Source organism: Octodon degus, unplaced genomic scaffold, assembly GCF_000260255.1.
Source record: "Octodon degus isolate 3935 unplaced genomic scaffold, OctDeg1.0 scaffold00157, whole genome shotgun sequence".
Classification (NCBI taxonomy): domain Eukaryota; kingdom Metazoa; phylum Chordata; class Mammalia; order Rodentia; family Octodontidae; genus Octodon; species Octodon degus.
The window spans coordinates 6824060-6835077 of record NW_004524733.1 but is presented as its reverse complement, the minus strand read 5'-3'; the positions used below and the strand labels follow the sequence as shown (position 1 = coordinate 6835077).

The following is an 11018-nucleotide window of genomic DNA, read 5'->3' as shown; positions in this document are numbered from 1 at the left end:
TAAGGTCGATTAAGACTCAGGACATATGAGAACTTGTACTGAAACGTCATGTACCTCGGTAGTGTCCCAAATTTTCTGATCAAGAAGATTATGGGGCCAAAGAGGAAAGTGATCGATGACGTAGAGTGTGCCTAAGGAGAGTCACATGGGGAGAAGACACTCTCTCAGGCTTTCACAGAGAGCACATTGGCCAAGCATTGGCCGTGACTCATCCACATGGCTGCACTGATGAAGGTTCTACAATCTGAGGTACAGGATCTCAGGACAAATCCTGAGGGCATTTCACTGACCTTCTAAGACCAAAAAGCTACAACTCTTCTTGCATAGGTCCTGCTTTACTTTGGTCTTAACCATCCAGTAGAAAAGTATGAAGTCGAAATATAAAAAATAAAGCCATGCTGTTAAGTTGAGCTGTGGGGGACTCAGGTCAATAATTTCTGACATTGCCAGTTAAATATAAGACCCAATGCTATTATAGGCTACTGGACTCTTTTAGAATATTTTGCTGAGTTTACACACCTATAATATTCAATAATGTAACTTAGAAAAAATGGGGTATACCGATGAATGTCCATTTTGTATCTGTGTATTCAAAGAGGTTGGGATAGATATATAGTTGCATTCTCTTAATGAATAGAATGATTTGTTCTAATGGTGTTTGTGAATAGGATCACAAGTCCACATCTTGTACAGCAATTAACCACTAAGAAGAATATATGCAGTGTATTATTTGTTGAAACTGTCCTGATTTGATTTGAAACTGTCTCATTGCTATCTCTTTGTCAATAAAACTTTGAAAATAAAAAAAAAAAAGTTGGCCAACAAGGGCTGGCTGTAGCAGCGCATGCCTGTAGTCCCAGCACTCAGGATGCTGACGCAGGAGAATTCCAGTTTCAAGCCCTACCGGGGCTACATAGCAAGACGTCTCAAACAACAGAAAGAAAACCTAAAATCGAAAAAATAAGTTGGCTGAAGTGGAAAGGAGGACCCTCCACCCCCCCCCAAAAAAAAAGAGGAAAGGAGGGGAAAGGTGTTTCAGGTACACAGAATTTAGCTGGACACCCAAAAGAAAGAAAGAAAGTGGTGTGTGTGTGTGTGTGTGTGTGTGTGTGTGTGTGTGTCTTTTTGAGACAGGGTTTGGCTATGGAGCTCAGGGTTGGCTTTGAACTCACCGTGTAGCCAGGCTGGCCTTGAACTCCCACCAATGCTCTTGCCTCAGACTCTTTGAGTGCTTCAATTACAGGTGTGTACTGCCTTGTCCCACCTTGAACTGTAGAAATTGCCAAGGTTCCAGCACTCAGAAGGCCGAGGCAGGAGCATTCCTACAAGTTCAAGGTCAGGCAGGGTTACATAATGAGTTCAAGGGCAGGCTGAAATACATAACAAGACCCTGTCTAAAAAGAAAAAAGATTGCCAAGTTTAAGGTGCTTGAGGACTCAACAGCCAGCCAGTGGGTAAATTGCCCTGCTCTTTCCTGGGGTCACCCAGGCACAAGATCACCTGCTAGGCATGTTAAACACAAACCTTCCTGGAGATGCCTGCGGGTGCTTAAGAATTTGCTTGTGAGCATGCATGCGAGTGCATTGTGCATGTTGGGGAAGGGTGGCTTGAACCTAGGGCCTTTGCCCTGAGAGTGAACCAGCCAGGCACAGGGACAAGGGGGGAAGTTTGGGGACAGCAGCTGCTGAGCAGCCCTTAGCTGGAGCTCTAGCTGCCCTCAGTCCGTGTCTGACGGACTGACAGACCACAGCAGAGGTGGCCCAGGCAGGGCAGCAGCTGCCCCACCTGCCACAGAGCAACACAGAACAATAGGGGGCAAAAAGGCAGAGGGAATGCTCACCTCAGGGTTGACCCAAGCAGGGCCCAGGGAAGCACCTTCCTGTCACCCACAGGTCCCAGTACAGGATTCTGCAGGGGGAGCGAAACCTGGGGCCCAGGAGGTGCCAGAAGAGTTGGGTAGCGGCCAGCTAGATAGCTCAGTGGATTAAAGCGCCTGTTGAGGCAGATGCAGGGGTCGGAGGTTCTTTCCAGGTGTTCCATTCTGGCCCTGTGCCCGGGGCCTGCTAAGACTGCAACTGAGAGTAGAAATGGTGGTGCGCGCCTGTAATCCCAGCTCTTGGGAAGCTGAAAACAGGAGAATCACTACAAGTCTGATCTGTGTAGTGTGACACTGTATACCCTGTAGACCCACATTTCAGCCATTGGCAGAGCCAGGATTTGAACCCACACACCAAAGCTCTTCCTTGAGGGACTGTGTACTTTCCTCTGAGCATAGGTTGTGTCAGTGGAATGATGGAAAGGGCAGAGAGAATTTTTCCCCTCTGATACTCAGGATTGAACTCAGGGCCTTTGTACTGAGTTGCATCCCCAGGCATTTCTTACAATTTTTTTTCTTATTTAGAGACAGGGTCTTGCTAAGTTACCCAGGCTGAACTCCAATGTGCTATCTTCCTATCTAAGCTCCCCGAGTCCTAACATTACAGGTGTGTGCTACCACACCGGGCAGGCTGAGAGAATTTTAGCTTAAAATTGAAGAAGCATGAAAGGAGGCCTTATAGATAGCCACGCCGGGCCCTGGGGAAGCCTCTCTCTTTTTTATCAATGTTTCTAAATGATCATTTCTTCCGGCAGACATGCAGAACAATCACTCCTCCCTCTCAGAGGCTCTCCTTTGACTCCATTACACCCAACAGTCCCTGCCCTTTTCTCTGCAGAGATCCACAGCTGTTTATGCTCTAAAGATGGGTGCAAGGAGAGCTTATAGCCAGCTGTACAATTGTCCCTTGTTGGTTCCAAGATCTCTGCAGATAACAAAATCTGCAGATGATCAAATCCTTCATAAAAATGGTACATTTCCATAAAATCTTCCATCCTATGCATTCTATTATGTGGGATTTTTTTTCTTTTTTTGACACAGTCTCACTAAGCTGCAGAGGCTAGCCTCAAACTTGAGATCCTCTTGCCTTAGTCTCCTGGGTGAGAAGGGTTTACCAGACTGTACCATCACACCAAGCTACCACCCCATATACTTTAAATAATCCCTAGAGTATTTATAATACCAAATACAATGTATTGTGTTATGCTGCATTGTTTAGAGAATAAAGACATGAAATAAAGTCTGTACATGTCCAGTGAAGACTCCATATTTTTCCGGAATACTTTTGACTGAACATTGGCTACAACTGGAGATGCAAAGCCTGTGGATACAGACAGCCAGGAGTACAGGGTTTTTTTGGTGTGAATATCTTCTCCAGATAGTCATGACACTGAAGCAGTGTTGCCGTAAACCAGGTCCAGCCTTAAGTGTCCTGGGTGACTGTCTTTTTTCTTTTACTGTTTCAAAAGGAGAAGGAAATGGGAGGCTATGGAGACAAAGGAAATCTAGGGAGAAGTGAAAAAAAAGTAAAAATATTTTAAATATTTAAGATAAAAATTGAAGTCAGATCTAGTGGTACATGCCTACAATCCCAGCACTTGGGAAGCAGAAGCAGGAGGGTCACAAGTTCTAGCCCAACTTGGGCAACTTGGAAAAAAGTTGCCCTGTCTTAAAATGTTTGAAAAAAGTGAAAAAGGGCTGGGCATGCAGCTTAGGGAAAAGCCCCAGGTTCAGTTCCCATTACTATCACAAAAAAAGAGGGGTGCTTATGAGCTATGTAAAGGAGCAAAAGAAGCTAATGGAGAGAGCTCTGAAAGAAAAAGATGTGGGTCTTTTAACAATTATAGATATTTTATAACAGCATTACAAAAATTTGGAAAACACCTAAGAAGCCCTACCCATTACCTGCCACTCCATTTTAATGATGGGGCTGGGGACATAGCTTAGCAGCACAGCACCTGCCTGATAATTGTGAGGTCCTAAATTTGACTCCCCCTCTCCTCCAATAAAAGTTGTTCATCCCAATGATGATTTCAGTGTGTTTGTGAAGCCAGAGCAGCAGAAGGTTAACTAAAGACAATTTAAGGTAATAGTTTGGCATAGTCAGTGGCTAGACCTTAGAAGGTACCATCAGTAAATGGAGTAAGAAGGGAAACAAGGACCTCAGAGCTTTGTGTTTGTATGGAAGAGACAATCCCTAGGCATTTTAAGTCATTTTTTTTCAGTATTGAAAGTTCACCCTGAGTTATATCTCCAACCCTTTTTAATTTTTGTTTTATTTTGAGACAGGGTTTACCTAAGTAGCTAACTTGCCCAAGCTGGGCTCACATTTTGTCCTTCCTCTGCCTCCCACAGTGCTGTGATTATTAGCTTTTTATTTTTAATTGACATATATTTATGGGGCCCAGGGTGACATTTTAATACATGTATACAACATGTAATGATCACGTCAGGGTAATTAGCCTATCCATCACCAATATAAAGGCATTAATCACTTCTTTATATTGGAAACATCCAAATCCTCTCTTCTAGCTACTTGGAAATGTTCAGTTGGGCCAACCAGAGTTATCCTATCATGCTTTAGTGCATTAGAAAATATTCCTCTTGACTGACTGCCCCCAAGTGCCCACGAGCCATCCTTCCTCCATCTCCCCTGCCCCACATCTTTCCCAGGTGCTCATAACCACTGCATTATCTACTTTTATTTATTTATTTTTTAAATGTTTTTTTAATTACTTTTTAAAAATTTTATTTGTGTGTGTGTGTGTGTGTGTGTGTGTGGCCAGCTCAGCCCACCAGGGGGCAGGGCTGGCTGGCATGTGGTGCTGGGGGATTGAACCGCGGTCCCTGTGCTTTGCCACGCTTGTTCTAAGTAGGTGCTTTAGACCACTGAGCCATCTCACCAGCCCCACCATTCTCTACTTTTAGATCAACTTTTTTTTTTTTTTTTTTTTTTTTTTTTTTTTTTTTTTTTTTGCAGAACCGGGGATTAAACTCAGACCCTTGCACTTGCCAGACAAGTGCTTATTCTACTGAGCTATCTCCCTGGTCACCAACTTTTTAGTTTTAATATATAAATTAGAATTATGGCATTTGTCTTTCTGTGCCAGACTTATTTCATTTAGCGTAATATAGCATTGCTCAGTTCCATCCGTGTTGTTGCAAATAATAGAATTTCCTTTGGGTAGGGTTTTTGAGACACAGTTTTGCTATGAAGTTCAGGCTGGCTTTGATCTCAATTTGTAGTTCACACTGGCCTTGAATTCACAGTGTTCCTCCTGACTCAGCCTCCAAATGCTGGGATTCTAGGTGTGTGCCACCATGCTCAGCCTCCTTTTTTCAGGGACAGTTTTCATTTTGATACCAAGAATTGAACTCAAGACCTTGAGCTTGCCAGGCAGGAGCTCTGCCACTGAGCTATATCACTGGCCCAACCTCTTTTTTTAAATGTATATAGTACAGGGTCTGCAGGGTCTACAGGGTCTCACTACTAGATCGGATTCGTAATGATTCTCCTGTCTTTATCCTCCCAAGTGCTGGGATTATAGATGTGTACCACTGCACCCTGTCTCAATCACTGTCTCAGCACACCCCAGGGTTGGGGCTGGCACGGCAGGCTGGGGATTGAACCCTGGCCGCTGCCCTCTGCCTAACCAGGTGCTTTAGACTGTTGAGCTATCTGGCCAGCCCTTCAGCCTTTTTAAAAAAATATTTTAGGGAAGGGTCTACAGGGTTTTCAGGGTCTCACTACTAGACTGGACTCATAGTGATCCACCTGTTTACAGCCTCCCAAGAGCTGGGATTTCAGGCACACACCACCATGCCCAATCACAATTCCCTGCTCAGTGCGCCCTAGGGGCAGGGCTGGTACAGCAGGCCCGGGAGTTGAATCTCCTGCTCCTGTGCCTGCTTTCAAGTACTTTAATCCGTTGAGGTATTTGGCCAGCCCTCCAGTCTCTCTCTCTTTTTTTTTTTAATTTTTTGGCAGAACCGGGGATTGAACTCGGACCCTTGCGTTTCCCAGGAAGCACTCATTCTACTGAGCCACCTCCCTGGCCCTCCAGCCTCTTTTTTAATGACTGTATTATATTCTGTTGTGAATATGTGCCACAATTTGTTTAGCCACTCACCTATTGATGGTCACCACAGGTAATGGCATATCTTGGGTGCTGTGAGCAGTGCTGCAATCCACATGTGAGTGCAAGTCTTGCTTTGACCTACTGATGTTAGCACCTCTGGCTTGCAGTTACTGGATCTTAACAGTAAATACTTCAATTTCTGTTTCTGAGAGACACTGCACTGAAGTACACTTGGTCACCAGCAATGTCCAAGTGACCCACTTTCTCCTTATCCTCCCCAGTGCTCACTCCTGCAGTGCATCCATTCTTCTTCCTCACCAGTGTATGATGTTGTCACTATTCTGTTTATTTCAACCATCCTGATAGGTGCTGTAGTGATGTGTCCTTGTAGTTTGAATTTGCATTTCCCTAATATTTAATGACAGCCAACATCTTTTCATGTACTTATTCACTATTTTATAGTTTCTTTGCAGAACTGGCCAGTCAAATCTTTTTGGACCTCACTGAAATGTTCAATTCTATCAGGTTTTCTCTGACACTGGTTCACCAAGGGAAGGAGGAGGACAGAGTACCACCCCACTATGGCCCTCTGAGGGAAGGACAGAGCTCCATTTTGTCTCCATTGACAACTACATAGGGAGCTTCCTCACTACTGCTGGTTGGAGTTAGGTGTTTCTGAAGTAGGCCTGCACTGATATATCTTGGTTGGGAAGGGAAGGATTCCTCACTGCTAAAGCACACTTGCACATCACAGGGCTGGGGGGGCCTTGTTACTGGTGAGTGATGGATAAAATCTCAATGTTACTAGATCTTCTGATACTGTCCAGCAAGAAAGGGACTAGTGGAGCCAGAAGTCTGGACTCCCCATGTGGTCTCAATTGTTACTGCGGGGGAGGAGGAGCTCACTACTATTTAGTGGAGGAAAGTACTCTGCCCTCAGACATGCCCCCTGGCAGTGGCTGTCATCACAAGCTCATGGTTTCTCATCACAGTCTGGCAAAGGTCCAAATCTGCTCTCCAGTCAGCCTTGGCTGGTAGAGTGGGCTAGTTTTTCCTGTGTTGTTTGGCTACAGTGGAGTGAAGCACAGAAAAAATTCTCTCTCCCCTTTCCTGTCCTTTACCTAGAGAAAGAAGGCTTTTTCAGAGGCTCCTTGGTTTGCATTCATTGGTGCTTCCATGTTGTCTGCTCCAGCTCCAAGTCAGGGTTATGGGCGGCAAAGAGACAACTAGTGGCCTTCTTTCTGCCTTTGAGTCTTTTTAGTGGTTATTTTATACATAATATCCTGAGATTTTAGTTGTAGTTAGCAGAAGACACACACACAGAAGTATGTTTACTACATCTCAGAATTGTTCTCCTTCTAAAAAGTGGAAAGTACATAGTTCATAAGTTCTTTTTTATTTTTAAAAAAAATCTTTAAAAATGTATTTAGTAAAGGGTCTACAGGGTCTTACTATACAGTTCAGACTCATAGCAATCCTCCTGTGTTCAGCCTCCCAAGCGATGGGATTACAGGTACGTACTACCACACCCAGTCTCAATCGCTGTCTCAGCATGCCCTGGGGGCAGGGCTGGCACAGAATGCTAGGGATTGAACACTGGCCACCATGTTCTGTCTAAATAGGTGCTTTAGTCTGCTGAGCTATCTGGCTGGCCCAATAATTCATAAGTTCTTAACTCAATGAATTTTCACAAAATGGACATAACTTCCATCGAGACCAAAAACCGGTGTGCTACTGACATCCAAGGAGTCACTTCTTGTCTTCCTTCAGCTACTACTTCCCACATAGTAGTAGTCACTGCCTCAGTGGCTTTTACCTCGCTGGCTTAGCAGAAGGTAGCAGTGGCTTCACAGCCACTCTGAGCAGCTCAGAGCTTTTTTTTTTTTCTAAAAGACAATTCACTGTACACATTTTATTTACAGTTTTGTACACTGTCTTAATATGAATGGGACCGCTTTTCTACTTGAGCCATTTTTAACCAAAGCAAAATAGCCTAAGTAATACAAAGTATTAAAATACAGCATAGGGCTGGTGAGATGGCTCAGTGGTCTGAAGCACCTACTTGGAACAAGCTCAGCAAAGCACAGGGACCGCGGTTCAATCCCCCAGTACCACATGCCAGCCAGCCCCGCCCCCTGGTGGGCCACACACACACACACACACACACATAAATAAATTAAATTTAAAAAATAAAAATAAAATAAAATACAGCATAAAGATTCTACTTCTAGTAGAATCAGACATTCTACTTCTAGTTAGGAATGCAATTGTGATGTTACATTTTTTATAATCCACAATTGTGTTTAGGCAATCATACAAACATAGATGATTGATTTGAATGAAATGCATAAATTTGTAGCAAAGCTTTGTAGTTATAAAAAATTACCAAAGAACACACAAAATTAATGTTTATTCCACCCTTGTGTTATACTCCTGGATCCTTTACCAATGTTACATGAGGAAAAAACAAAAGCAAAGCAAATGAAAACCTGAAATCAGAATCACTAATGTTATCAAGTAGGGAAACAAATAAATTAAAATCTAGCAGCCACCAGCAAAGGTACAGGAAAGATAATGCTGTAAAAAGAAACAAAGAAAATTGCTAGAAAACTGTACGCATCATACTCTTTCAAACCAGCAAAATATGCTCCTCCATACAACAGAACATAACATTTATTTCCTATTACAGAAACACAAGTTCTTTTTTGAATATTGTGAACAGGTAAAATGTGTTTGTCATGGTAATTGTACTAAACTATTACAGAGTGAACGAGGAACACATTTATGGATTCTGGGGATGATGTGTACTGTAATACTTTGATTGGGATAGTGGATACTCTAGGGGGGAAAAACACAGAGGTACAAGACAAAGGTGAATGAGACTTCTTTTATATCTTAGCAACATTTATTTATTTTTTTAAAGAAATCTCTGAAATTATTTATTTATTTATTTATTTATTTAATTTTTTGCTGAACTGGGGATTGAGCTCAGGCCCTTGTGCTTGCCAGGGAAGCACTTATTCCACTGAGCCATCTCTCCAGCCTCAGCAACATTTAGATGGAATCAGATTTAAATGCAGTCTACTCTGCTTTTGAAGAGGCTTTGGTTCAGCTCCCAAATCTCGATTGCTTGATGCAGTCTCCTATGAGAATACTCAGAAGGTGTCTTCTTAACAAACCTATTCTTAGTGGTGGAGCAGCTCTTAGTAGCTGTGTCAGCGTGGGACTGACAACCAATCACTATCTTTGGAGGAAGTCCTAACCTTTCCTTGTATACTCTCCCTATATGTTGAACAGCCTCTCTGTTTTGCACATTCAGTAGTCCATATTGCTATCTTATCACCTTTAGCTCCAACATTAACAACAGCTCCACACACATCATCACTGTAGTCATCAAATGATTCTCCAATAAGGCACAGCAGTGTTTCTAGCCAAAAGCGGTCCAGATCACTTCACCTCTGCTGCTTGTTCAGTGTGATTAGGCATCGTCTTCCCTGCTTGTTTTTCTCATCTTCCCACATGGGTTCAATACCATCCTTAAAAAGTGAGTAGTCACAGCCAGGCATTAAATTACTGGACAACTGAATATGTTTGTATAGAGCACAAAAGTCTTCAACAGTACCAAACTTAGAGATCAGTCAAAGGTTTGTTTGCCAAGTTTTACTTTTATCATTTTTAAAAAACCAGAGCGCCCATCTGTTCTGAAGTGGATGTTTAATATAGTGTTCTGGGTTAGCAACCTCCTGGTTGGATTCTGTTTTCTCCTCTTCTGCAGGTGGGGGATTAGGAGTAGGGTTGGTTTCCGGTTCCACAGTCGCCATCTTAGGTTGATCTCCTCAGAGCTTTCCACAGAGTGTGAGTGTAAGCATGTGGGATCTCATACAGATCCATTAGGCTGACTCCCTTATCTGGGCACCCAAAGTTTGAAAGTTCTCCCCAGAGCCCAGCTCAAGTTTTTGTTCCTATATTCCCCAGAAGTGCTCAGAGCATGGGATATAGAATCAGACCTGGGTACAAGTCTCAGATTTACAATATCTTGACTGTGTCATCCATGAAATGTAAGAATAGTACTGACTTCATGGTGTGGCATGAAAACTAAATGAATCAACTCAGGGGGAGCCAACCCTCAAACAATATTAGATGCTATTGTTTTTATTATTATTGGGGCTATGCTGATGAGTAAATGATATAAATTATGTAGGCGACCTGGTACCTAGCCTATGTCAGTGCCCTTCCTTTTTCTCTACTTAAACTTTTTAAGTAAGTAATTTACCCCGTCCTGGCCACCCGTATTCACCCTGAATACTGCTGGGGAGACCAGTAGGTCTAGTCCCACCCTTCCCTCTCTGTAGCCAAAGTTCTTCTAGCCACCCATGCTCACCTGAAAGACTTCTGGGGAAACTTGGTGGGCCTGCCCTGCATCGCCTGCACTTGTTCTACAACGCTCTCTCAGTGGTGGGTCAGTGCAGAGGAGGGTTCACCAAGGCTTCTGCAAGTCCTGGGAGATGGTGGGTGGCCAGAGCTCTGCCAAGCTCCAGTAAGGGTGTGGGACTTGGGGCAAGACTTGCCGGGTACTCAGCAATCCTGTACATGAGGACGGGCGACTGGGGCTCATCTGAGCTCTGGCAAGGGGGCGATGCAGGGCAGGCCCACAAGCTTCCCCCAGAAGTCTTCCAGGTGAGCTTAAAAATGACAAATGGAAAGAACAAAAAGCAGTCTCAGACTTCTGGTCCACCCAAAACAAGTCCAAGGGACAAGGTCATAGAATAACTTGGAAGTCACACTCCTGAGATTTCTGAGTTGATAGCAACTGAAGTAAAGAAACAGCTCCATCAGGCTATGGAGAAAATCAGATCAAAAATATTCTATCAGGAAAAAAAGGAAATGACAACAATCATGAAAGAATGAAAAACATAGATAAAAAGAATAGACAGGAATAGGAAAATGACAGGGAGTAGGAAACAGGTTTACAGGGTGCTCAGGGTCTCACTACTAGATCAGACTCATAGTGATCTGACTGTTTACAGCTTCCCAAGAGCTGGGATTACAGGTGTGTGCCACAA

At 43.5% G+C, this 11018-nt stretch overlaps 1 pseudogene; it reads right to left on the bottom strand.

The window, feature by feature from the left end:
* Window positions 1-9025: 9025 nt before the first annotated feature.
* On the bottom strand, window positions 9026-9776 carry LOC101563071 (annotated as a pseudogene).
* Window positions 9777-11018: the final 1242 nt, after the last annotated feature.